The sequence below is a fragment of the Mobula birostris genome, chromosome 7 (assembly GCF_030028105.1).
Source record: "Mobula birostris isolate sMobBir1 chromosome 7, sMobBir1.hap1, whole genome shotgun sequence".
Taxonomy (NCBI): domain Eukaryota; kingdom Metazoa; phylum Chordata; class Chondrichthyes; order Myliobatiformes; family Myliobatidae; genus Mobula; species Mobula birostris.
This window is the reverse complement of record NC_092376.1, coordinates 125,635,879-125,662,299: the sequence shown is the minus strand read 5'-3', so window position 1 is coordinate 125,662,299 and position 26,421 is coordinate 125,635,879.

The window sequence follows — 26,421 nt, the reverse complement described above, 5'->3', positions numbered from 1 at the left end:
GCAGCACTTCTCTACAACTGTGGACATTAATGATCCGTAACTTCATCACCAAGCTATCAATGAACCAACCTGTACACAATGCCTTTGTAGCTAGTGTTTCAGAATTAGAATCAGGTTTAATATCACTGACATATGTGGTGAAATTTGTTGTTTTGTGGCAGCAGAACAATGCATATAACATGCTATTACTCTCTCTCTCTCTCTATATATATATGTTACAAAATTGAGTAACTAGTGCAAAAAGAGAGCAAACTAATGAAGTTGCATTCATGGGTTCAATGTCCATTCAGAAATCTGATGGTGGAGGGGAAGAAGCTGTTCCCAAAATATTGAGTGTATGTTTTCAGGCTCCTGTACCTCCTTTCTGATAGTAATAATGAGAAGAGTACATGTCCTGCATGGTGGAGGTCCTTAATGATGGATGCCGCCATTTTGAGGCATTTCCTTTTGAAGATGTCCTCGATACTGGGGAGGCTGTTGCCCATGCTGGAGCTGGCTGAGTTTACAACCCTCTGCAGTTTTTTTACAACCCTGTGATGTGCAATCCATACAAGATGGTGATGCAGCCAGTTAGAATGCTCTGCATGATACATCTGTAGAAATTTGCTAGTCTTAGGTAACACAACAGATCTCCTCTAACTCCAAATGAAATACAGCTGCTGGCAGGCCCTCATCATAATTTCATCAATATGTTGGGCTCATGGCAGATCCTCGCAGATGTTGACACCCAAGAACGAGAAACTGTTCACCCCTTCCACTGTCGGCCCCTCAATGAGGACTGGTGTGCAATCCTTCAACTCCACCTTCCTGAAGTCCACAATTAATTCCTTGGATTTACTGACATTGAGTACAAAGTTGTTGTGACACAACTGAACCAGCTGATCTATCTCACTCCGAGTGAGCCCTTAGTCACCATCTGCAATTCCTTTGACTACAGCTCTGTTATCGGCAAACCTATAGATGGCATTTGCACTATGCCTAGCCATACAGTCATGGATGTAGAGAGAGTAGAGTAGCAGGCTAAGCACACATCCTCGAGATGCACCAGTGTTGATTGTCGGCAAGGATGTGCTCCCCACTGGCTGTGGTCTCCCAGGATCCAGTTGTAGAGACAGAGTTCACAAAAGCAGCTGCCAGTGTGAGACATTTAGCTTGAAGTGAAACAGTCTGATAAATTCCAAGACAAGGAACTTGATCAGATATTTCTCTATTGTTCGATTGGTGTTTGAGGTGGCAGAACTGGACGATGGGATGGGAGAATGGGATTATTCACAATTCACAGTCCACACAACAATGTAAAGTCTTTACACAAATAACAATCATGAATTTTGTCCATTGGTCCATCTGAGCATAAGAAATTGAAGTCTTCTATTATTAACATCACACCAAAAATGCAGAAAAAGAGTAGTTAAGGCCTGCTGTCTGCTACTTAACCCTTTATCCACAGACCACTGTTGTAATTGGAAATCAATCATTTTTGTAAATAATCTGTGTCATTGCTGAATGCCCAGATTCTTTGTGCTTAGGCGCGATACATGCATGGATGCACACAATCCCAGGTTCTGTTCTACACTTTGCCCTTTAGAGCAATCTAGCTGGATTCAGTGATCGATTTTATATCTCTATCTGATTACACTTTGCATAGAAAAGATCCACTAAGCGATTAAATTTCTAGGCTGATGGATCTGAACAATGTTCTTTTCATATTATGTTTCTTCTAAGAGTGAAATTGGAGTTGTACTTTGTTCAACGGCAGTGATGTGTTAAATTGTTAAAACAAGCTTATTTTTTTCCGTGGTAGAAATGGCCACAGGGTCAGGGAGGGTTAAACCAGCTTTCAGTCGAGGATTGCTTAATATCATGCTACGTGAGCATAATCTCACCTAGGTTTCACAATTTACTAATGCATTCTGAAACTCAGCTGATAACTGCCTGGTATTACTTTAGATCCACTCATTACCATTTAAAAACTGACAACCTATCTATCTTTTGCTTTCTTGCTTTACAATGAGAGTCAGCTGCAACGAACATACTTAGTGCCCTTTCTAGAAGGTTTTAGTCATTTTCATTCTATCCCCATTCCAGTTGCGAAAGGTCTGTTTGCTTTTGCCACAATGAGGCCATTCTCTGGGTGGAGGAGCAACACTTCTTATTCCGTCTGGGTAGCCTCCAAACTGATGGCATGAATATTGATTTCTCCATCTGATGTTTTCCCTCCCCCTTCCCTCTTCTATTCCTCACTCTGGCCTCTTACCTCTTTTCCTCGCCTGCCTATTACCTCCTGATGTCCCCCCTTCTTCCCTTTCTCCCATGGTCTACTCAGTTCCCTTCTTCTCCAGCCCATGACCTTTTCCACATACCTGGCTTCACCTATCACCTTCTAGCTAGTCCTCGTTCCCCTCCCCCATCTTTTTTATTCTGGTGTCTTCCCCCTTCCTTTTCGGTCCTGCTGTGTACATACATCTATTGATGCTTCTGGACACATCTTCAGTGATGTTCTTGGAATCATCAGGTGTTTCGGGTCTTTCAACATCATACAACCTCCTCCAGGTGACCCAGCCGGGGCTGATCAGACCCCAGCTTGTGTCCAGATGGCTAGCTACTTATGACTCCGTGGCTCCCCTCTTTTGAGCCACAACCATCTTGAGGCCCTCTCTGCCGCGTCGGTGGTACTGCGGATGGCTCTCCTCTTCCTCTCTCCCTCGATGCCCAAAATGCTGAAGGCTCTGACTAAGGAACAGGCTACGAATCCCCTACAACCAGCCTCTACTGGGAGACACCTCGTTCTCCATCCAGCCTGCTGTCAGTTGCTGACCAGTCTCCCAGATGTATGGATGGGCCAAGGACATAGGGTAACAGAGGAACTGAAACAGATTGACATTAGGAAGGAAACAGTGATGGGTAGACGGATGGGACTGAAGGCTAACAAATCCCCAGGTCCAGATGGTCTGGATCCTAGGGTACTAAAGGAGGTGGCTCTGGAAACTGCGTATGCATTGGTGATCATTTTCCAATGTTCCTTAGATTCAGAATCAGTTCCTGAGGATTGGCGAATGGCTAATGTTATCCCACTTTTTAAGAAAGGAGGGAGGGAGAAAACAGAGAACTATCGCCCTGTTCGCCTAACATCAGTAGTGGGGAAGATGCTAAGAGTCCATTATTAAAGATGAAATAGTGGCATGTCTTGATAGCAGTGATAGGATTGGGCCGAGCCAGCATGGATTTACCGAGGGCAAATCATGCTTGACTAATCTATTAGAGTTTTTCGAGGATGTAACCAGGAAGATAGACGTGGGAGATCCAGTGGATGTGGTGTACCTTGACTTTCAGAAGGCATTTGATGAGGTACCACATAGGAGATTGGTGGGTAAAATCAGAGCTTATGGCATTGGGGGGAGGATATTGACATGGATAGAAAACTGGTTGGCAGATAGAAAGCAAAGGGTAGCAGTGAATGGGTGTTTCTCGGAATGGCAGGTGGTGACTAGTGGGGTGCCACAGGGCTCAGTATTGGGACCACAGCTGTTTACGATTTACGTCAATGATTTAGAGGAAGGCATTGTGACTAACATCAGCAAGTTTGCTGATGATACTAAGCTGGGTGGCAGTGTGACATTTGATGAGGATGTTAGGAGAATTCAAGGTGACTTGGATAGGCTGGGTGAGTGGGCAGAAACTTGGCAGATGGCGTTTAATATGAATAAGTGTGAGATTATTCACTTTGGGAGCAAGAACAGGAAGGCAGATTATTATCTGAACAATGTGGAGTTAGGTAAGGGAGAAATACAAAGAGATCTAGGAGTACTTGTTCATCAGTCTCTGAAGGTGAATGAGCAAGTGCAGCAGGCAGTGAAGAAGGCTAATGGAATGTTGGCCTTTATTACAAAGGGAATTGACTACAAGAGCAAGGAAATCCTCTTGCATTTGTACAGGGCCCTGGTGAGACCACACCTGGAGTATTGTGTGCAGTTTTGGTCTCCAGGGTTAAGGAAGGACATCCTGGCTGTGGAGGAGGTGCAGCGTAGGTTCACTAGGTTAATTCCTGGGATGTCCGGACTGTCTTACGCAGAGAGGTTAGAGGGACTGGGCTTGTACACGCTGGAATTAAGGAGATTGAGGGGGGATCTGATTGAGACATATAAGATTATTAAGGGATTGGACAAGATAGAGGCAGGAAATATGTTCCAGATGCTGGGAGAGTCCAGTACCAGAGGGCATGGTTTAAGAATAAGGGGTAGGTCATTTAGGACAGAGTTGTCGAGGAACTTCTTCTCCCAGAGGGTTGTGGAGGTGTGGACCGTGCTGCCTCAGAAGGCAGTGGAGGCCAGTTCTCTGGATGCTTTCAAGAAGGAGCTAGATAGGTACCTTATGGATAGGGGAATCAAGGGTTATGGGGACAAGGCAGGAACCGAGTATTGATAATAGATGATCAGCCATGATCTCAGAATGGCGATGCAGGCTCAAAGGGCTGAATGGTCTACTTCTGCACCTATTGTCTATTATCTATAGTCCTGTGTACTTGGAGAGCTTCCTTTCAAAGGCCTCTTCCAAGCTATCTTCTCATGGGACTGTCAGCTCCAGCAGCACCACTTGCTTAGTAGACTCAGACACTAGGACAATGTCTGGTCGCAGGGTGGTGGCTGCAATATGGTTGGGGACCTTCAGCTGCCCTTTGAGGTCCACCAACAGCTGCCAGTCCCTTACAGAGGTCAGAATGCCTGTAGATGTTCTTTTGGCAGGTATCGGCTGCTCCCCAGCTCTGACAAAGGCAATGGTCTGCTTGAAGGGTCGGGACCGCTTTGCCCACTCAACTCCTGCACTGACGGCTTCAGCGATGGTCTTCAGGACCTGATCATGCCTCCACCTGTACTGTCCCTCACCAAGTGCCCTTGCGCAGCCGCTGAGGATGTGCTCCAGGGTTCCTCGCTTGGAGCACAGTGGGCACGCAGATGTCTCTGCCTTGCCCCATATGTGCAGGTTTGATGGGCTTGGAAACACATCGTACACTGCCTGGATGAGTAATTGGATGCGGTGTCATTCGGCTTTCCAAAGATCAGCCCAGGTCACTTTTCTCTGAAGTAGGGTCTTGGCCCAAATTGTTGACTTTATTGATCTTAATTTATACTGCCTGACCTGCTGAGTTCCTCCAACATTTTATGTGTTTTGATCTGGATTTCCAGCATCTGTAGAACATCTGTCTATAAAACTGTTTTAGAGCTGCTTTTTCTATATTTCATCACACTGTTTTGAAATTGTCTGAGTGCCATTGCAATTGTGGAATGCACTTTCACCGTTTATGGAGAAGCACTTCCTGGTTCTAATCACCATTTAACAACTTTTATGCAGTTGTAGTTCCCATTTTCTCCCTGATATAATCTCACAAAAATCTGGTTAATCAGCAATTGTCATAGAAAACTTACTGAGATATTTCTTGAATGGATACTACTTAAATTAAGCATGATTTACATTTGTTATGCTGGCCTTAATAGTTTTAGAGGACATTGCATAATGAAGTAAAAAGATCTTTCCTTCGTACTATTAACACTTTTGTATGTTGATTACTTTCTATCACATCTAGCTTTGGTACTTCAGTGGTGTGGTCAAGAGCAACGCCAAACAATTCAGCCTCTGATGATTGTCGTTCACTTTGAAATGAAACACTTGCAATTTCACTTTTCACCTTTTCTAACAGTGCTCACATGATCAAAGGTTTGTACACAGTAGTTCATGGCTATGATTTGAGGTAAGTACAGGAGACAAGCTGAATTTTTGAGCAACTGTCCAATTCACTCCAATTAATTTCCTGCTTAGATATTTATCCAATTTTCCCTCTTAGAAGCTTTCAGCTCACATCAATGAAAATGTTCCCATTTCTCCCTCGATTCTTTCATCTCATGCTTAGCACTTACTGCTGCAGCAAAACCTATTACTTTCATAGTTTGAGAAAAGGCACTGATCATTTTGAAAGTGATCTCAAAGTAAGGATAGTGTCCTTGCAGCACAAAAGGGCAATACCTAGACAATAAATATTCACTTCAGCATAATTTAAGAAATATTCTAAAAGGGGATGAGGTAATGGGGTTAACAACGGAAGTGAAAAGCACCATTAAAGCAAAAGAGAGGGCATATAATATAGCAAATAATAGTGGGAAGCTGGAGGATTGGGAAGCTTTTAAAACCAACAGAAGACAACTAAAAAGCAATAAGGAGAGTACCGATGAAATATGAAGGTAAGTTAGCCAATAATATGGAAGAGGATAGCAAAAAATTGTTTCCAGTTATATAAAGAGGCAAGAGAGGATATTGGATGGTTGGAAAATGATGTTGGATTTTGCAATAAGGGTTAACGAAATGGTGGATGAACTTAATAGGTATTTTGCATCACTCTTCATTGTGTATGCCAGAAATTTAAGTGTGTCATTGGGCAGAAGTGGGTGAAGTTGCTATTACTAAGGAAAAGATGTTTGGGAAACTGAAAGGTCTGAAGGCAGATAAGACATCTGGACCAGATGGACTACACACCAGGGTTTTGAAAGAGGTAGCTGAAGAGATTGGGGAGGCATTAGTGATGATATTTCAAGAATAACGAGATTCTGGAATGGTTTTGAAGGGCTGGAAAATTGAAAATGTCATTCCACTCTTTAAGAGGGAAGGGAGGCAAAAGGCAGGAAATTATAGGCCAGTTAACCTGACTTAAGTGATTGGGAAGATGCTGGGATCCATTATTAAGAATGAGGTTTTGAAGTATTTGGAGACACATTGTCATGGGGGAGCACTGGGAGTGGACCCAAATGCAAGACACAGACACTGAAGTACTAGGACTAGAGTTAAGCAAGCAAGGGAAGTGGGGAAGAAAGGATGCTGGACATTGACACAAGCCCTGGATGAGACTAGGATGCAGGGCCTGGGCTAGGGCATGGACAAGAAACACGGAACCCAGACAAGGAACTAGGAACAAGGAGCCTGGACTAGTGACATGGAACTCCGGAACCAGAGCCTGGACAAGGACCCAGAACCTGGGTCTTGGAACCTGGGTCTTGACTCGGAACCAGAACCCAGGTCTAGGCTAGGACTTGGGACTAGGATCTTGGCTAGGACAGGACGTGGCTACAGAACAGGACGTGGAACAGAACACAGAACACAGAGACAGATCTCCACTCAAGGTAGCAGCAAATGGCTGGACCTACCCAGCGGAGGTGAGGGCACAAAGAGACCGATTCCAACACAAGGTAGCGGCAAACAGCAAGACCTACCTAGCAAAGGCATGGACACAGAGACAGTTGCCAACACAAGGTAGCGGCAAACGGCCGGACCTACCTAGTGGAGGCATAGACGCAAGCTAGGTAGCAGGCAAGGCTTCAGGCAAAGGTTTCAGGCGAGGCTTCAGGCAAAGTCTACAGAAGGAAGGGGAAGGGAAGGGAACAGTCCAGCAACTGAAGCTGAACCCAAGAGCTGTTTATGTAGCCAGCCCAAAATGGGAATCATGTGCCTTAATTAAGGCACACACCAGGACAAGGGAAAACTGGAAAACCTGGAATAAGGGTTGATGGACCGGACCGTGAATCAGAATGTGGACTTCACGGACCGGACCATGACACACATAGATTGAAGTCAGCATGGTTTATTTAAGAGGAAATCTTGATTGCAAAGTCTATTGGAATTCTTTGAGGAAATAACAGGCAGGATAACAAAGGAGAGTCAATAAATGCTTCCTTGGATTTTCAGAAGGTCTTTGACAAGGTGCTGCATGTGAAGCTGCTAAACAAAATAAGAACCCTGTCAAAAGGGGGTGGCTGGGAACGGACCCAAGTGGAAGACACAGACAATGAAGTACTAGGGACAGGACTAGGATACAGGGTGAGGGCTAGGACATGGACACAAAAACCGGGAACCCGGAACAGGACAGGACAACAGAGCTAGGAGCCAGGGCTTGGACTCTGAGCCAGAGACTGGACAAGGACCCAGAACCTGGGTCTTGCCTCTGGCTCGGACCCCAGAACTAAGCAAGGATGTGACTTGGCTGGCAGGCAGGATGAGGCTGGAGTCTTCAGGCTTGAGACTTAAGGCGAGGCTTGGGACCAGAGGCCTGAGGCTTGGGGTCTTGAAGCCTGGCTTGTGGTGGGGCTCGGCCAGAGACTTGAGGCGCGGCTCGGCCAGAGACTTGAGGTGCGGCTCGGTCAGAGACTTGGGGTCTTGAAACTCCTCCTGGGCAGGGCGCGGTACACCCCCTGATGGAGGCAAGGAACAGGAAGGGACAGAACCCACCGCAGGGTAACGGCAACCTGGCCTGGTTTACCCAACAGAGGCAAGGGACAGGAAAGGACCTAGATACAGGGTGGCTCCAAGACAAGACTTCAGGCAAGAGGAGGCGAGAGTTACCGGCAAGACAAGGCAAGGCTTCAGGCAATGCAAGGTAAGACAAGAAGTTCAGGTGAGGTGAGGCGAGAGTTACCAGGAAGACAAGGCAAGGCTTCAGGCGAGTAAACAGAAGGCAGGGGAAGGGATACAAGGAGTAAGGACAAGAACAATCCAGCACCCATGCCCTGGTCTCTGGAGGTATTTATGCTCCAGCCCCAACGAGAATCAGCTGCCTCAATTAGAGCTGAACAGGGACAGAAACAAGGTAGACAGGAAAACCTGGAGCAAGGATCGATTGACCGGATCATAAACCGGAATACGGACTTCACGAACCGGACCATGACAGTACCCCCCCGCCCCCCCCCCACGGGAGCCCCTGGTGACGAAACAGGCTATCCAGACTATGGATGACCCAGGAGGGTGGGAGGGTATTTAACAGAAGGGAGGCCCGGGTGGCAAGAGGAAAATGACAGTGTCTGTGTCACTGAGTCCATGGTTGGCTGGATCGTTCTGTCATAAGGGGGTGGCTGGGAACGGACCCAAGTGCAAAATACAGACACTGAGGGCTAGGACATGAACACATAAACCGGGAACCCGGAACAGGACAGGACAAGAGAGCTAGGAGCCAGGGCTTGGACACCGAGCCAGAGACTGGACAAGGACCCAGAACCTGGGTCTTGCCTCTGGCTTGGACCCCAGAACTAGGCAAGGACGTGACTTGGCTGGCAGGCAGGATGAGGCTGGAGTCTTCAGGCTTGAGACTTGAGGCGAGGCTGGAGACCAGAGACTCGAGGCGAGGCTGGAGACCAGAGACTTGAGACTAGAGACTTGAGGCGAGGCTTGAGACTAGAGACTTGAGGCTTGGGGTCTTGAAGCTTGGCTTGGGGCAAGGTTCGGCTAGAGACTTGAGGCTCGGCTAGAGACCTGGGGTCTTGAAGCTCCTCCTGGGAAGGGTGCAGTACTCCTGGGCAAGGCGTGGATCTCCCCCCAGTGGAGACAAGGGACAGGAAGGGACAGAACCAACTGCAGGGTAATGGCAATCTGGCCTGGCTTAGCCAACGGAGGCAAGGGACAGGAAGGGACAGAACTCACCGCAGGGTAACAGCAATCTGGCCTGGCTTACCCAACAGAGGCAAGGGACAGAACCAACCGCAGGGTAACGGCAATCTGGCCTGACTTACCCGGCAGAAGCAAGGGACAGAAAGGGACCTAGATACAAGGTGGCTCCAAGGCAAGACTTCAGGCGAGGCGAGGCGAAGCGAGAGTTACTGGCAAGACAAGGCAAGGCTTCAGGCGAGGAAACAGAAGGCAGGGGAAGGGATGCAAGGAGTAAGGACAGGAACAATCCAGCAGCCACGCCCTGGTCTCTGAAGGTATTTATGCAGCCAGCCCCAATGAGCATCAGCTGCCTCAATTGGAGCTCAACAAGAACAGAAACAGGGTAGACAAGAAAACCTGGATCAAGGGTCGATGGACCGGACCGTTAACCGGAATGCGGATTTCACGGACCGGACCTTGACAAACCCTTGGTATTACAGGAAAGATACTAGCATGAATAATGTATTAGCTGACTAGAAGAAGGCAGAGTGGTAATAAAGGGACCCTTTTCTGGTAGGCTGCCAGTGACTAGTGGTGTTCCATGGGGTCAGTGTTAGGTTTGCTTCTTTTCACTTTATATGTTAATGATTTGGATAGTGAAATTGATGACTTTGTGGCCAAGTTTGCAGATGATACAAAGGCAGATGGAGGGGCAGGTAGTGTTGAGGAAATTGGGAGTCTGCAGAAAGACATAGACAGATGAACAAAGATGTGACGGATGAAATACAGTGTAGGGAAGTGTATGGTAATGCAGCTTGATAGAAGGAATAAAAACATAGACTATTTTCTAAATGGGAAGCAAATTCAGAAATCAGAGGTGTAAAGGGACTCAGGAATCCTCATGCAGAATTCCTTAAAGGTTAACTTGCAGGTTGAGTCAGTGGTAAGGAAGGTAAATTCAATATAGGCATTCATCTCAAATGGAGTAGAATATAAAAACGAAGGACGTAATGCCGAGGCTTTGTAAGGCATTACTCTAACCACACTTGCAATATTTTGTGCAATTTTTAGCCCGTTATCTAAGAATGGTTGTTCTGACATGAGAGATGGTCCAGATGAATTTCATGAGAATGATTCTGGGAATGAAAGTGGAAATAAATGAGAAACGTTTGATGGCTTGGGACTGTACCACTGGAGTTTAGAAGACTGAGGAGGGATCGCTTTGAACCTATTGAATATTAAAAGACCCAGAGAGAGTAAAAGTAGAGTAGTTGTTTCTATTTGTGGGAAAGTCTAGGACCAGAGGGCATAGCTTCAGAAAACAAGGATGTCCCGTTAGAACAGAGACGAGAAGGATTTTCATTAGCCAGAGGGTAGTGATTCTGTGGAATTAATTGCCACAAATGACTGTGGAGCTTTAGTCTTTGGGTATATTTAAAGCGGAGGTTGCTAGTTTCTTGATCAGTGAGTGTTTTAATGGCTATGGATGGAAGGCAGGAGAATGGTGTTGAGAGTGATAATAGCCTTAATGGAATGGCAGAGCAGACTCGGTGGGCTGAATGGCCTAATTTTGCTCCTAATTTTGTTGTTAAGGAAGGAGATTTAAAGTTGTTTGAGTTGTTTTTTTAACAGAGTGGTTCATAGCTGGAATGCACTGCCTGCAGAGGTAATATCTAACAGGTATTTACATAAACACATAAAAAGTCAAGGCATAGAAGGATACAATACATACAAGGGCAATTTGTTTCAACGGGCAAAAAGGCCAGTATAGACCTGGTGGGCCGAAGAGCCTTTTTGTGTACTGTATATTTCTATGATTCTCTGACTCTAGATTAAGCATTAGGATCTATAACTAATGGAAAGGTAATAGTGATGGAAAGGATCAGATTTCACCAGCACTTTATTTCACACTAACAGATGACTGCAATGAACAGTTAGATGTACATCTATGCGTCTTTTATTAAATTGGCATCTTCTGTTTATTTGCACACAGAATCTAATTTCATTTGCCCCTCCAGGAAAATGAAAGGAAGATCTAAAAGTAATTGCCTAATCCGTTACACTCTCGCAATGATCATTCTTTGTTGTATGAGTATTTTAACATCAATATAAGAGTTGCATTTCAGTTCAACATCTTTACTGCAAAATCTAAGCATTGCATTTCCACCCAACCCAAAGTTTTGAGGTTCTCCAAGTGCTTGTTATTGATGATTGGTTGACATCATGTTAAGGTTCAGTAAAAGATGTAGGGGAAAGTCATATTCCATCATGAATTGAATTTAAGTTATGGTATTGACCTCATTGTTGTCAATTTAAGAGCAGTAACTCTTGCTTAGGGATATACTGCTGATGGTGAATTGGAAGTCATCAACTTCTCTTGTCCCATTGACTCACTGACACTATCCGCTTGCACCCCTATTTCTCTCACTTGCAACAAAGATGTGTGTCTTGAAGTAACTTCAAATGCAAAATAGCACACACAGGATGGTATCTGAAATACTCAATTGAGACTCACCTAAGTCGGAAGACTAGGCAATATATTTGAATGTACCTGGAACCCATTCTTCAGGAAGACTTGGATTGGGTGGCGAAAAGGATTAGTTTAAAAGATTTACTCTAATTTAAGAAATAATCTAGAAATACAGCAGTGCTAGTGGGAACGAATAATTATAGCAGCAGTGCACCAATTGCAGTTTTGACATGGGCCTGTCATTGCAAACTCCTGTAGTGCACAGGCATTTACTTAATGCTTATCACATATGTTTTGCCAATGAACTTGCATCACGTGCGATTTGGGCTAGGCACAGTCAGGGGAAATCAATGTGGAGGGAAAACCAGTAACTATAGACCTAATTGAGGCCTGGTGTCTAGTAGGTAATGTCAGGAAAGTTGAAAGGTGGAGGTAAATATTGACGATCAAGATCAGGAGTGGGTGCATGATGAAGAAAGATTCTGAATAGAAAGTAGGCTGGAATGTTTGTGATGGAGATCTGGTGATGGGAAAATGTTCCAAGAGATTGGCAGGCAAGATTGGGGATAAGGCACAAACTGAGAGGGCAATGAAATGTAAACACGAGGAATTCTGCAGATGCTGAAAATTCAAGTAACACACATCAAAGTTGCTGGTGAACGCAGCAGGCCAGGCAGCATCTCTAGGAAGAGGTACAGTCGACGTTTCGGGCCGAGACCCTACATCAGGACTAACTGAAGGAAGAGCTAGTAAGAGATTTGAAAGTGGGAGGGGGAGGGGAAGATCCAAAATGATAGGAGAAGACAGGAGGGGGAGGGATGGAGCCAAGAGCTGGACAGGTGATTGGCAAAAGGTATATGAGAGAATCATGGGACAGGAGGCCCAGGGAGAAGGAACAGGGGGAGGGGGGGGAAACCCAGAGGATGGGCAAGGGGTATAGTCAGAGGGACAGAGGGAGAAAAAGGAGAGAGAGAGAGAGAAAGAATGTGTGTATATAAATAAATAACAGATGGGGTATGGGGGGAGGTGGGGCATTAGCGGAAGTTAGAAAAGTCAATGTTCATGTCATCAGGTTGGAGGCTACCCAGGCGGAATATAAGGTGTTGTTCCTCCAACCTGAGTGTGGCTTCATCTTTACAGTAGAGGAGGCCGTGGATAGACATATCAGAATGGGAATGGGATGTGGAATTAAAATGTGTGGCCACTGGGAGATCCTGCTTTCTCTGGCGGACAGAGTGTAGGTGTTCAGCAAAATGATCTCCCAGTCTGCGTTGGGTCTCGCCAATATATAGAAGGCCACATTGGGAGCACCGGACGTAGTATATCACCCCAGCCGACTCACAGGTGAAGTGTTGCCTCACCTGGAAGGACTGTCTGGGGCCCTGAATGGTGGTAAGGGAGGAAGTATAAGGGCATGTGTAGCACTTGTTCCGCTTTTGGCCTGATGACTGCACTCCCTCCACCACCAACCCACAATGGCTGGAGTCTTTACCAGCTAAATCTGGTTTGGCAAATATGTACTGAAATGTGGAAGGAAAACAAGACAGGTTTTAAAATATGGAGAGATTCCAATCAAATGTAAAGGTTCATGTGCTGAAGTTCAAATGTTACAAAATATTATATCAGCGAGATTGTGGAAGCATAATTCCAAGGTATACCTTATCAAAAATGGGAATAGACTCAGAAAGGCTCACATAGACCACTTGTTCTCAGCACAAGATGAAATGAGAATAATGAGCCAGTCCTCATCAGGGATCAGAGATGGAGATGGTCAGCAACTTTAGCGACTTTGGGATGGAACCTGTTGTAGATATTACTGTTGAGACAATGCATACCCTGATCATGTTCCAAAGTCTTTCAATTTCCTTTCAATTCAGGATATTTCTGGTATTTTTCACTTATTGATTTCTGTATGTTATATGTGCTTAGAAAGAATGTATTTATTAATTCAGTTGTACTTGCTTGTTTATCCTGTAATATATCTGGACAGTTAGTATGGATTGTCCTTTCTGTAGTAACGGGTCAGTCGTAATATAATTAGAAGGACTCTGACTCTAAAACTGGATCAAGCTTGTATTTATAATAAGATATGGTGTATTTTATGAGTTTGTATTTTAAAGCAAGATTTTAGTGGATGATATTTAACCCTTGATTGTGTCTGTGTAAGTAATCATATTGAGTTAAACTGCTGCAGGATCCTCTAATGTGTTGGATTGTTTCTGGTTTCTTTTGGCATTTTCTGCATTATTGCCTTGATTTTGTTGGTCTTTTCTTATGTATTATTGATAATTTTTTGTGTTAAACACCTGGTCCATCATTGCCACAAAGAACTACTCTATTTCTCGGAAGAGATCTCCAACTCTGAACTAGGCACTTGACGCTTCCTTGTCAACACCTATTCTGCTTAGATTGTGAGGATGTCTTCCACGGAGGGTCATGCTCTTCCATTGGTTAACTTTTTCTTCTGTAGTGATAATTCCTTCATTTTTCTCAGTTGTGCTTTCTTTTAATTTTAGCGGTGTGTAATTCTTATCACAACTGCATATGCTCATGTTGAGTACACATTGATGAAAATACAGTACAGTGCAAAAGTCTTAGGCACATATATATATATCTAGGGTGCCGAAGACTTGGGCACAATACTGTATTTGACAACGTGGAGTGGAAAGCCAGTTTGTAAATCTGGTGGGAGCAAAGGATGTTGGGAATGGTGAGGCTGGAATGCTGCGGGAGGGGTGTGAGACAAGTGGCAGGGAAGGAGTGCCAGGGTTGGTGTATGGCATGGGTGCAGACACACCCGGCCTTTGGAGAACAGGCAAGGTCAATTGATTTCAAACAACTGGTTTATTGATCATTACAAAATGTTTCTCTGGTGCTTCCTGCTCCCTCCTCTCTCTCTTTCCCTTTTCCTAAACATTATTCCCCCCTCTCTGCCCCCTTCCCACTCAGTCCACAACGGAGAACAACATCATAATCAGATTTATCATTACTCACATGTGTCATGAAATTTGTTTTTTATCTGGCAGCTGTACAATACAATATGTAAAGTTCCCACAGTACCTCGCAAAAGCTTTGGGCACCCAAGCTATGTACTGTATAAGTGCCTCAGATTTCTACACAGTACTGTTTATCCTCAGAAGTTTTATCTGGCCGTTGTGCAATTTTTAAATGTCTGTTAGTCCTTTTCCTCCTTCTGTCCTAAGTACTGGTGTTCTTAATATACATAATGTTTTCTAAAATTTGTCATTTCAGTTCTTATTTCTCTTTGTAAATTTTCCAGATTGGCTTCAGACCCTATGCCGAAAACGTCACGCCCCAGTGGCCTCAATGACTACAGACCGGTGGCATTGACCTCCCACATCATGAAGACCCTGGAGAGACTTGTTCTAGAGCTGCTCTGGCCTATGGTCAGGCCACACTTAGATCCCCTCCAGTTCACCTACCAGCCCCGACTAGGAGTTGAGGATGCCATCGTCTACCTGCTGAACCGTGTCTATGCCCACCTGGACAAGCCAGCGAGCACTGTGAGGGTCATGTTTTTTGACTTCTCCAGTGCGTTCAACACCATCCGCCCTGCTCTGCTGAGGGAGAAACTGACAGTGTTACAGGTGGATGCTTCCCTGGTATCATGGATTCTTGATTACCTGACTGGCAGACCACAGTATGTGTGCTTGCAAAACTGTGTGTCCGACAGAGTGACCAGCAGCACTGGGGCTCCACAGGGGACTGTCTTGTCTCCCTTTCTCTTCACCATTTACACCTCGGACTTCAAATACTGCACAGAGTCTTGCCATCTTCAGAAGTTTTCTGATGACTCTGCCATAGTTGGATGCATCAGCAAGGGAGATGAGGCTGAGTACAGGGCTACGGTAGGAAACTTTGTCACATGGTGTGAGCAGAATTATCTGCAGCTTAATGTGAAAAAGACTAAGGAGCTGGTGGTAGACCTGAGGAGAGCTAAGGTACCAGTGACCCCTGTTTCCATCCAGGTGGTCAGTGTGGACATGGTGGAGGATTACAAATACCTAGGGATACGAATTGACAATAAACTGGACTGGTCAAAGAACACTGAGGCTGTCTACAAGAAGGGTCAGAGCCGTCTCTATTTCCTGAGGAGACTGAGGTCCTTTAACATCTGCCAGATGATGCTGAGGATGTTCTATGAATCTGTGGTGGCCAGTGCGATCATGTTTGCTGTTGTGTGCTGGGGCAGCAGGCTGAGGGTAGCAGACACCAACAGAATCAACAAATTCATTTGTAAGGCCAGTGATGTTGTGGGGATGGAACTGGACTCTCTGATGGTGGTGGCTGAAAAGAGGATGCTGTCCAAGTTGCATACCATCTTGGACAATGTCTCCCATCCACTACATAATGTACTGGGTGGACACAGGAGTACATTCAACCAGAGACTCATTCCACCGAGATGCAGCACAGAGCGTCATAGGAAGTCATTCCTGCCTGTGGCCATCAAACTTTACAACTCCTCCCTTGGAGGGTCAGATACCCTGAGCCAACAGGCTGGTCCTGGACTTATTTCCTGGCATAATTGACATATTATTATTTAATTATTTATGGTTTTATATTATGCTCTATTCTTGGTTGGTGCAACTGTAATGAAACCCAATTTCCCTTGGGATCAATGAAGTATGACTATGACTATGACTATGACTATGACTAAAATATTATGCCAAAAGAACATGTTAATATGGGTTTGTTATCTTTTTACTATTGTGTTCTTTTTGGCCGATTTCCTGAAGCCTTCTGTCAAATGTTTTCCCTTTATCACATTATAATCTATTTTCTTTGCTTGTTAATATCCCAGAAACTTATGTTTCATATTCATCCATCAGTTGTATTGTACTCTGCTCCTGTGTTTTATATTCTACTAGCTCTATTGTATCTTTGTTTATGTTTAATGTTCTGCACTCATCCAGTCCAAAGTTCATAAGAAAATAGCTCTACTATTTGAATTAATTGCTTTAACTTTACTGATGAAGGAGTGTATAATTTCAAATTGTCCCTGTATAGAGATGTGAAGGTGTAATTAATTTTGTTGTTTCTGATTTGATACCCTATTTTCAGCTGATGAAGTAAATTAGAGTAGGCTTAAAGCCAGACAAAACCATAGCAGGCTTAGAGAGATGCCCTGGAAATTGCCTGGAAAATTATTATTATTATTATTTCCTTTCTGTCTGTATGTGCACAGCTTGTTGTCTTTTGCACTCTGGTTGTCTGCTCTGTTGGTGTATTCTTTCACTGATTCTATTATGGTTATTGGATTTATTGAGTAGGTCCACAAGAAAACAAATCTCATGGTTGCATACGGTGTTTGATAATAAATTTACTTTGAACTATGAACTTTGAGAACAGTTGTGTTTGAACATACCGCTGAAATAAGTCTTACAATGATTGAAAAGGAGGTATTTGCCATAGAATATGATTGAAGAGAGTCAAGAAATGAAACCTACAACATGTCTAAAGGTAGGAAGCTGCACAAGTATCTGTCAAGTCTTCAAGATCAACATCTTACAGTTATGAAGACTGAAGAGAAATCAAAACCCAGTCAATTAGTTGAGTTTGTGAAGTGTTTTAAATTATTTTCACACTTCCCTTTTGAAGGGGGAAGTAGTATTGTATTATTAGTTAAATTAGATTATGAGGACACGCAGTCCTCTTTTATTGTCATTTAGTAATGCATGCATTAAGAAATGATACAATATTCCTCCAGTGTGGTATCACAGAAACACAGGTCAGACCAAGACTAAAAAACTAACAAAACCACGTAATTATAACATATAGTTACAAAAGTGCAACAATACCATAACTTGATGAAGAACAGGCCATGGCACAGTAAAAAACTTCAAAGTCTCTCAAATGTCCCACATCTCACGCAGACGGGAGAAGGAAGAAAAATCTCTCCCTGCCATGCCTGACCACAGTCTGACTCTGAGTCATCCGAAAACTTCAAGCCTCCGATCAGCCCTCCAACACCGAGTGCCAAGCACCATCTCTATCCGAACGCTTCGACCTCAGCCTCGGTCGTAATTGAAATGTGAGGTAATTTATGTTCATTCTTCAGGTGTAGTCTGAGAAGAGGTTTAAATATATCAGACATACCTTCTAGAGTTCTTCCTGTTAACTGCAAGTTACTCTGCATGTTACTTCAGCAGGCATGAGGAACCCACAGGTGTAGATGTACTATAAGATTAATATGATTAAAACTTTTAAATGCTCTTAAGAAATATGGGCATGTTTGAAATATTTCTTTCTATGGTGGCATAGCTGCTGCCGGCACAATGTTCAAAATCCCTACCAGGGTCAATAATCATCTAAAGATCCTCATGGGAAACTCTATTGCTGAAATTCATACATGTAAATGCAAATTCAGAAAAATAACTGATTCATTTGTAGTACTTGTCATATTTCTAGGATTGTAATTTGAATCAATCAAACAAAAAGGAGACTTTCTTCTCGGGTTGTTTATTGCTAATATTGCTATTAAAAAGCAAAAAAAAACACAGTTGTCCAGCCTCAAGATAAACAAGCATTTTTGGAATAATTACAATAAGTGAAATATATATTGCCATGAATCACAACATGTATTCTTCTACATATCTAACTCTAAAAAGAGCTGAAGTCAAACCTAAGGGTTTATAAAAGTAGGTAGTCTAAATGCAAATTCACAGGCTGAATCAGAAATGGAATATTATAATATCTTGAAATAACTGAAACTTTGAAAGTGCTGCATTGCAAATCAGATTTGTTAATGTGTTCACCAATAAAAATTCTTATTGCAGAAAAAAAAGTCAAGCTTCCTTCCCCCAGTATTGTTCAGTTAATCAAATTGACTTTCTTCATAATTATAATGGATCCAATTTTTATTTTATTACCCACAAATTTCTGTTGAATAGCAAGATTGAATAAAGATGCAAACAGATAAAGTTCGACTATGTGTGTTTCATATTTTTAATGAAGTACAGTAAATGATTAATCTATGCATCTTTAATTGATTGGATGCCAGCCAGCATTTCTCACTTCTCCTTGTCCTGATATGAACATTGGCAGAAACCTAGGACCTGACTTTAAAATAAGACCAAAGCAGTCAAATCATCTCCAGTCAGAGGTGTTAAACTGTAGATCCATTGTAACTTCCCAAAATGCCAGAATCCTAGACCTTCCTGGCTAGAGACTGGAGACATAAGAGACTGCAGATGTTGGAACCTGGAGCAAGAAACTTGCTGAAGGACTTGGGCAGCATTTGTGGGAGGACAGGTGTTGTTGACATTTTGCTCAAAACTCTGCATTAGGTCTGGGAGTGGTCTTACCTCTTCACATTAACAGTTTCTGTCCTCCAACAGATGCTGCTCAAGCCATTGAATTCCTCCAGCAGACTGTCTGTTCTACCTTAAATTGGCATTTGGCTCCTTATAATGCAAATGAGGGGATGAACACTTGCTAAAGGATCTCCATATGGTTACAGGCTATTGCTCAGTACTGGATTTCAATTCCACTCAGGATTATCTGTTTACAATCTATTTCCAGCATTTGGATGAAGGCATCAGATTTAGTTTATCAAACTTTGCTGATGGTAAGCAGCTGGCTGTGGGTAGGAGTAATGAAGGGGATAAAGAAATGCTTCATAGTTAGATAGTCAGTCTCAGTGAATATGCTTTGCTGATAGAATGTAATGTGGACAATGTGAAGTCATCCATTTTGTTAACCAAAAAAAAGGTACAGCGTGCCTAGTGAGAGGTTGAAAAAACAGTGCTTGGAGGGACTTGCAAAGAATCACTATTGAGCAAAATATATGTTAGGAGAGGATAGCTGACAGTGAGTTACATTCCTGTCTATCAATCTGAAGTGATATTGTGACATGCAAATCGCAGAAGTGACATTTTTACTATCTATACATACGAAAAGAATAATGAGATTTCTCTTCCCAATGGGTCAGAATTTTATGAAAACCAATTGTCATGGTGAAAGCTAATTTGCAGCTCCTGCAATTGCTATTCATGGGGTGAGTGATTCACAGCACTGTGTTACCACCAATCTTGCCTAATTCACACTGAAGTCCCTGAAGTTTAATATAATATAATTATTCCCCGTGTCTTTATCTAAACTCATACAAGGGTTTAGACATGTTTATATATCCTTTATGTATCCTTACAGTACGCAGAATAGGGAAAAATAGTATTATTTCATTACAATGGTGATGAGGAGGTATACAGGAGTGAGATAGATCAGCTAATTTAATGGTGTTGAAACAGTAACCCTGCAGTCAACATCAGGAAGACCAAGGAACTGATTGTGGACCTGAAGAAGGGGAAGTTGGGGGAACACACACCAGTTTTCATCGAGGGATCAGCCTTGGAAAGAGTGAGCACTCAGTTTCAAGTTCCTGGGAGTCAACATCTTTGAAAATCATTTGGAGCTCGAGGAGACTTGGTATGTCACCAAATATCCTCACAAATTTATACAGGTGTACTGTGTAGAGCATTATAACTGATTGCATCACTGTCTGGTACGGTAGGGCCACTGCACAGGATTGGAAAAAGCTGCAGAAGGTTGCAAACACAGCCAGCTCTCTCCTGGACACTCGCCTCCCCGCATCAACGACATCTGCAAAAGGTGATGCCTCAAAAAGGAGGATGTACAGGAGCCTAAAGACACACATTCAATGTTTTAGGAACAGCTTCTTTCCTGCTGCCATCAGATATCTGAATGGACAATGAACCCAGGTACGCTACTTCACTATTTTTTCCTCTTTTTCTGCACTACTTACTCAATTATTTTATGGTGTGTATATATATTCTTTTCTCACCCGTTATAGGTGATGCGTATGTGTATTTTTCCCTCAATCTTGGGGTCCTCTACCAGAGGCTCCGGAGCCTTAGGGTTCAGCGCAGTAACCTTGCTGTTCCTAGTAGTGTGCTCTTCTGGGCCGAGATCTCAGATGTTGTTCCTGGGGTTTGTTGGAGCCACCCTCCCAGTCCAGGTGTTACAGCTACGATTACTCTGGCTTTAACCTTCCACATCCTTCCTATCTGCTGTTTCAAGCCATGGTATTTCTCTAGCTTCTCATATTCTTTCTTCATGATGTTACTGTCATTCAGGATTGCCACATTTATTATCATTGCTTTCTTCTGTTCCTTGTCCAGTATTACTATGTCTGGTTAGTTGGCCAGTGCCTACCTATAAGTCTGCATTTGGAAGTCCCACCGGACCTCAGCTCTGTCATTCTCCACTACCATCTCAGCGCAGATGTTCCTGTAACCCGATTGTGCCGGTCAGTGTGTGCTGTCCCTGCCTGCGTCTTGCACCCTGCTACTATGTGCTGGATGGTTTCAGTGGATTCCTTGCACAGTTCCTGTGGGTCTTGTCTGGTGTGATAGATCCCTGCTTCTATTGCTCTTGTGCTCAGCACCTGTTACTGTGTGGCCATTAGCAGCTCCTGTGCTGTCCTTCAGCCTTGCCATTTCCAGCCATTGGTCGGACTTTCTTATGTCAGGCACCTCTGATATCTGGCAACAGTACATCCTGTACAGTGGCTTTTCCTGCCATGGTCTCTGGTCCTCTGGCTCTTTTTCACCCACTTCCATTTCCATGTCCCCTGCCTGCTGTTTGAGGTATTCTCCTCGCAGGTCATCCTTAGGGGCCATCTTCCTGACATACTCATGGGTGTCTTGCATTTCTTCCAGAACTCTGGCCTTGACACTTCCAAGTCCCCATCCTCCCTCATTCCGTGCTTTTGGAATCCATCTGGGCTGTGCTTAGGTTGGTTTGCCTGGACTTGGAGTATCACATGTCTGCTTTGTCTACCAGTAGTTGGTACTTGGAGCCTCTGGTTCCGTTACCAATCCCCTCTGAGCGGCGCTCAGGAATTTACACATGTTCCTTCAGCTTGGTGGCTATGATCCTTGATAAGAGCTTTCATTTTGTTGTTTCAGGCAGGTTATAGGCCGATAGTTTTATGGTGTTGCTCTTTTGTGAGGATCCTTTGTTATGAGTACTGTCCTTCCTTGAGTTAGCTAGTCAGGCTGGGAGCCTGATTCAAGCAGCTGGTCCATTTGAGCTGCCAGATGTGTAGGTAATGCTGTTAGTTTCTTCACCCAATAGGCATGGATCATGTCAGGCCCTGGTGACGTCCAGTTCTTCATTCTCGCCCATTGCTGGACACCTACTGCTCTGGTAGTGACTGGTTCTTCCTCTGGGAGGTTGCAGAGGCTTGCTTGCTGGTCTTTCAGCCATTGGGCACTAGTGTTAGGTAATGCTTCTTTCTCCCATATACTCTTCTAGTTCTCCTCAGTTGCTGTTTTGCTTGGCTCAGGTACTGGCGTGTTGTTGCTCTGGAACTGTGCAAATACTTTTCCTGGTTCTTTGGAGAAGAGTGCATTTATTCACTTGGCCTCTGCATCCTTAGTGTATCGCTGTAGTCTGGTCACTGGAACTGTTAACCATTGCTTGGCCGTTTCCAGGGCGTCGGCTATGGACATACCTCTGTACTTCCTTCGAGGCCGAGATGAGTCTTTGGTTTTCCCACCCTTCTGCAGCTCATTTAGTCTGCTGACCTCCAACCTTGTGGTTTTCATCTTGGCTTCCAGTTGTCGTCTCTGGGGTCTGGGAGTTGGGTGGGGGTGTTATAATAGTACTCTCCACAGTACTTCATTCTGTAGCCTGGCATTTCTGGGACTGCAGCTGCTGATGCATACAGCATATATCAGGTATTGGTCTCAGTTATATTGGAGCAGCCTCCAGTATAACTGAGACCAACAAACCTGATATATATATATATATTTCTTATTGTAAGTTATAGTTTTACTTATCATGTATTGAAATGCACTACTGCTGCAGAACAACGTATTTCACGACATACACCAACAATATTAGAACCAGTCCCTGATTCGGTTTCTGATACTTCACTGGATGGCAGAATTAAAGCAAAAATGAAGTATTCATTTTCTTTGGAGATATTGATCAAAGTAGGCAGCTGAATAAAATTGTTTACACAAAACACCTCAAGGTAATTTTTGTCCTAATTAACTAGCTAGATCAACACCATAAGAACTTAAACTGATGTTGCATTATTGTATACTAATTTTTTTTAGTTTGCTATAAATAGTTGGTTGAGCATTGAAGCATCCTAATGTGTAACGCTGAAAACTTAACTACCTTTTGGTGATTTAAGACATACTTTCCATTGATATCTGTTTACTGTTGTGGAATTACGACCTTGTAAGGGATATAACTGAGCTTGGAAGTACGTAATCAGTTCTACCTTGAAAAGGAAACTTGCCGAGTTATTAGTCTAATTCATTAGCTTGGGTGCATTTACAAATGTAATCATTTCTCGGCAATGTCTAGACGCTGCAGTCTTTCAATAAGATAAACAACAAAAATTGACATTATTCATTATTCTAATTGAGTAGTAAAACAAATGTGTGATGAGATTTTTTTAATATTCATTTCTTTATGAGCAGTTGATATATTGGATATCCTAATTGGACAAATGATATTGACTCTTCTAGAAGAAGAAGAGATTACAAAACTGAATGAAGTACTTTTACTCAGGCTTCATGTAAACTGAGCACTACTGTAAATAACATATTTGACAGTTTTCAAATAAACAGTCTGAATTATAAAAAATGTTCAGGATAGAATGACCCACTGTGAATATCCTGGAAACTTTATGACTGCATCTGATTTTCCTGAGAAAAAGATTTTTTCTCACTTCAGTAGTTTCTCATTTGATTCCAGATGAGAAAACTATCAGGGTATGAATTGAAAATGGAATGGATGTGAAGGATTAAATTTGAGAACTTTCGCATTGATATTGTATTAAGAAAACAAGAAATACAGGAGATGGAAACAAATGACAGTGTAGTATTTTGGTTGCGTAGAATACTGCTTCCAACATCTATCACCATTGAAGTTAATGGCACCTAATTTCAGAAGTCACATATCTGCAGCTTAATGTGAAAAAGACTAAGGACCTGCTGGTAGACCTGAGGAGAGCGAAAGGACCGGTGACCTCTGTTTCCATCCAGGGGGTCAGTGTGGACATGCTGGAGGATTACAAATACCTGGGGATACGAATTGACAATAAACTGGACTGGTCAAAGAACACTGAGGCTGTCTACAAGAAGGGTCAGAGCCGTCTCTATTTCCTGAGGAGACTGAGGTCCTTTAACATCTGCCGGACGATGTTGAGGATGTTCTACGAGTCTGTGGTGGCCAGTGCTATCATGTTTGCTGTTGTGTGCTGGGGCAGCAGGCTGAGGATAGCAGACACCAAAAGAATCAACAAACTCATTCATAAGACCACTAATGTTGTGCGGATGGAACTGGACTCTCTGATGGTGGTGTCTGAAAAGAGGATGCTGTCTAAGTTGCATGCCATCTTGGTCAATGTCTCCCATCCACTACATAATGTACTGGGTGGGCACAGGAGTACATTCAGCCAGAGACTCATTCCACCGAGATGCAACACAGAGCGTCATAGGAAGTCATTCCTGTCTGTGGCCATCAAACTTTACAACTCCTCCTTTGGAGGGTCAGACACCCTGAGCCAATAGGCTGGTCCTGGACTTATTTCATAATTTACTGGCATAATTTATATATTACTATCTCACTATTTATGGTTCTATTACTATTTATTATTTATGGTGCAACTGTAACGAAAACCAATTTCCCCCGGGATCAATAAAGTATGACTATGACTATGATTATTTCATATATTAATTCTGTGCAACTAATACCTCTGAAAAAGCAAATTAGGAGCAAACCTAAGATTATAGAATTAAAGAAAAATGTTGATGATTGGTGCATTTGAACACACAAACTAGAGGCATGGTGGTCCAATAATTGCATGAACTGCATTCTCTAACGTGTGGTCCACTTGAAGACATTTCAGCATGCGATAAGATCAATGTTGATCATACTACAACATTAACTCTGTTCTTTTTGCACCCACCTCAGTGATCTTTCCTTTGAGATGAAATTATCAATCTCCATCTTAAAGATATCCAAAGACTACTTCCTCCACTCTTTCAGAAAGGGTGTTCCAAAGATTGATAGTGCTCTAAGGGAATAAAATGTCTCATCTGAAAGAATGAAGAAGACATAATTTACTTATTAGGTGGAAGAATGTAGTTATGTACTAGTGTACAGAGGAAAGTGATATATTGGCAAAAATAAAGATTGCATTCAACACACATCAAAGTTGCTGGTGAACGCAGCAGGCCAGGCAGCATCTCTAGGAAGAGGTGCAGTCGACGTTTCAGGCTGAGACCCTTCGTCAGGACTAACTGAAGGAAGAGTTAGTAAGAGATTTGAAAGTGGGAGGGGGAGGAGGAGATCCAAAATGATAGGAGAAGACAGGAGGGGGAGGGATGGAGCCAAGAGCTAGACAGGTGAATGGCAAAGGGGATATGAGAGGATCATGGGACAGGAGGTCCGGGGAGAAAGACAGGGGGGGGGGAACCAGAGGATGGGCAAGGGGTATAGTCAGAGGGACAGAGGGAGAAAAAGGAGAGTGAGAGAAAGAAACACACACCTGGCCTGCTGCATTCACCAGCAACTTTTATGTGTGTTGCTTGAATTTCCAGCATCTGCAGAATTCCTGTTGTTTAGTGAGAGAAAGACTGTGTGTATGAAAATAAATAACAGATGGGGTACGAGGGGGAGGTGGGGCATTAGCTGAAGTTAGAGAAGTCGATGTTCATGCCATCAGGTTGGAGGCTACCAGACGGAATATAAGGTGTTGTTCCTCCAACCTGAGTGTGGCTTCATCTTTACAGTAGAGGAGGCCGTGGATAGACATATCAGAATGGGAATGGAATGTGGAAGTAAAATGTGTGGCCACTGGGAGATCCTGCTTTCTCTGGCGGACAGAGCGTAGGTGTTCAGCAAAGCGGTCTCCCAATCTGCGTCGGGTCTCGCCAATATATAGAAGGCCACATCGGGAGAACCGGACGCAGTATATCACCCCAGCCGACTCACAGGTGAAGTGTCGCCTCACCTGGAAGGACTGTCTGGGGCCCTGAATGGTGGTAAGGGAGGAAGTGTAAGGGCATGTGTAGCTCTTGTTCCGCTTACAAGGATAAGTGCCAGGAGGGAGATCAGTGGGGAGGGATGGACGGGACGAATGGACAAAGGAATCGCGTAGAGAGCGATCCCTGTGGATAGCGGCAGGGGGAGGGAAAGATGTGCTTAGTGGTGGGATCCCGTTGGAGGTGTCGGAAGTTACAGAGAATAATATGTTGGACCCGGAGGCTGGTGGGGTGGTAGGTGAGGACCAGGTGAACCCTATTCCTAGTGGGGTGGCGGGAGGATGGAATGAGAGCAGATGTGCGTGAAATGGGGGAGATGTGTTTGAGAGCAGAGTTGATGGTGGAGGAAGGGAAGCCCCTTTCTTTAAAAAAGGAGGACATCCCCCTCGTCCTGGAATGAAGAGATTCATCCTGAGAGCAGATGCGGCAGAGATGGAGGAATTGCGAGAAGGGTTTTTTGCAAGAGACAGGATGAGAAGAGGAATAGTCCAGATAGCTGTGAGAGTC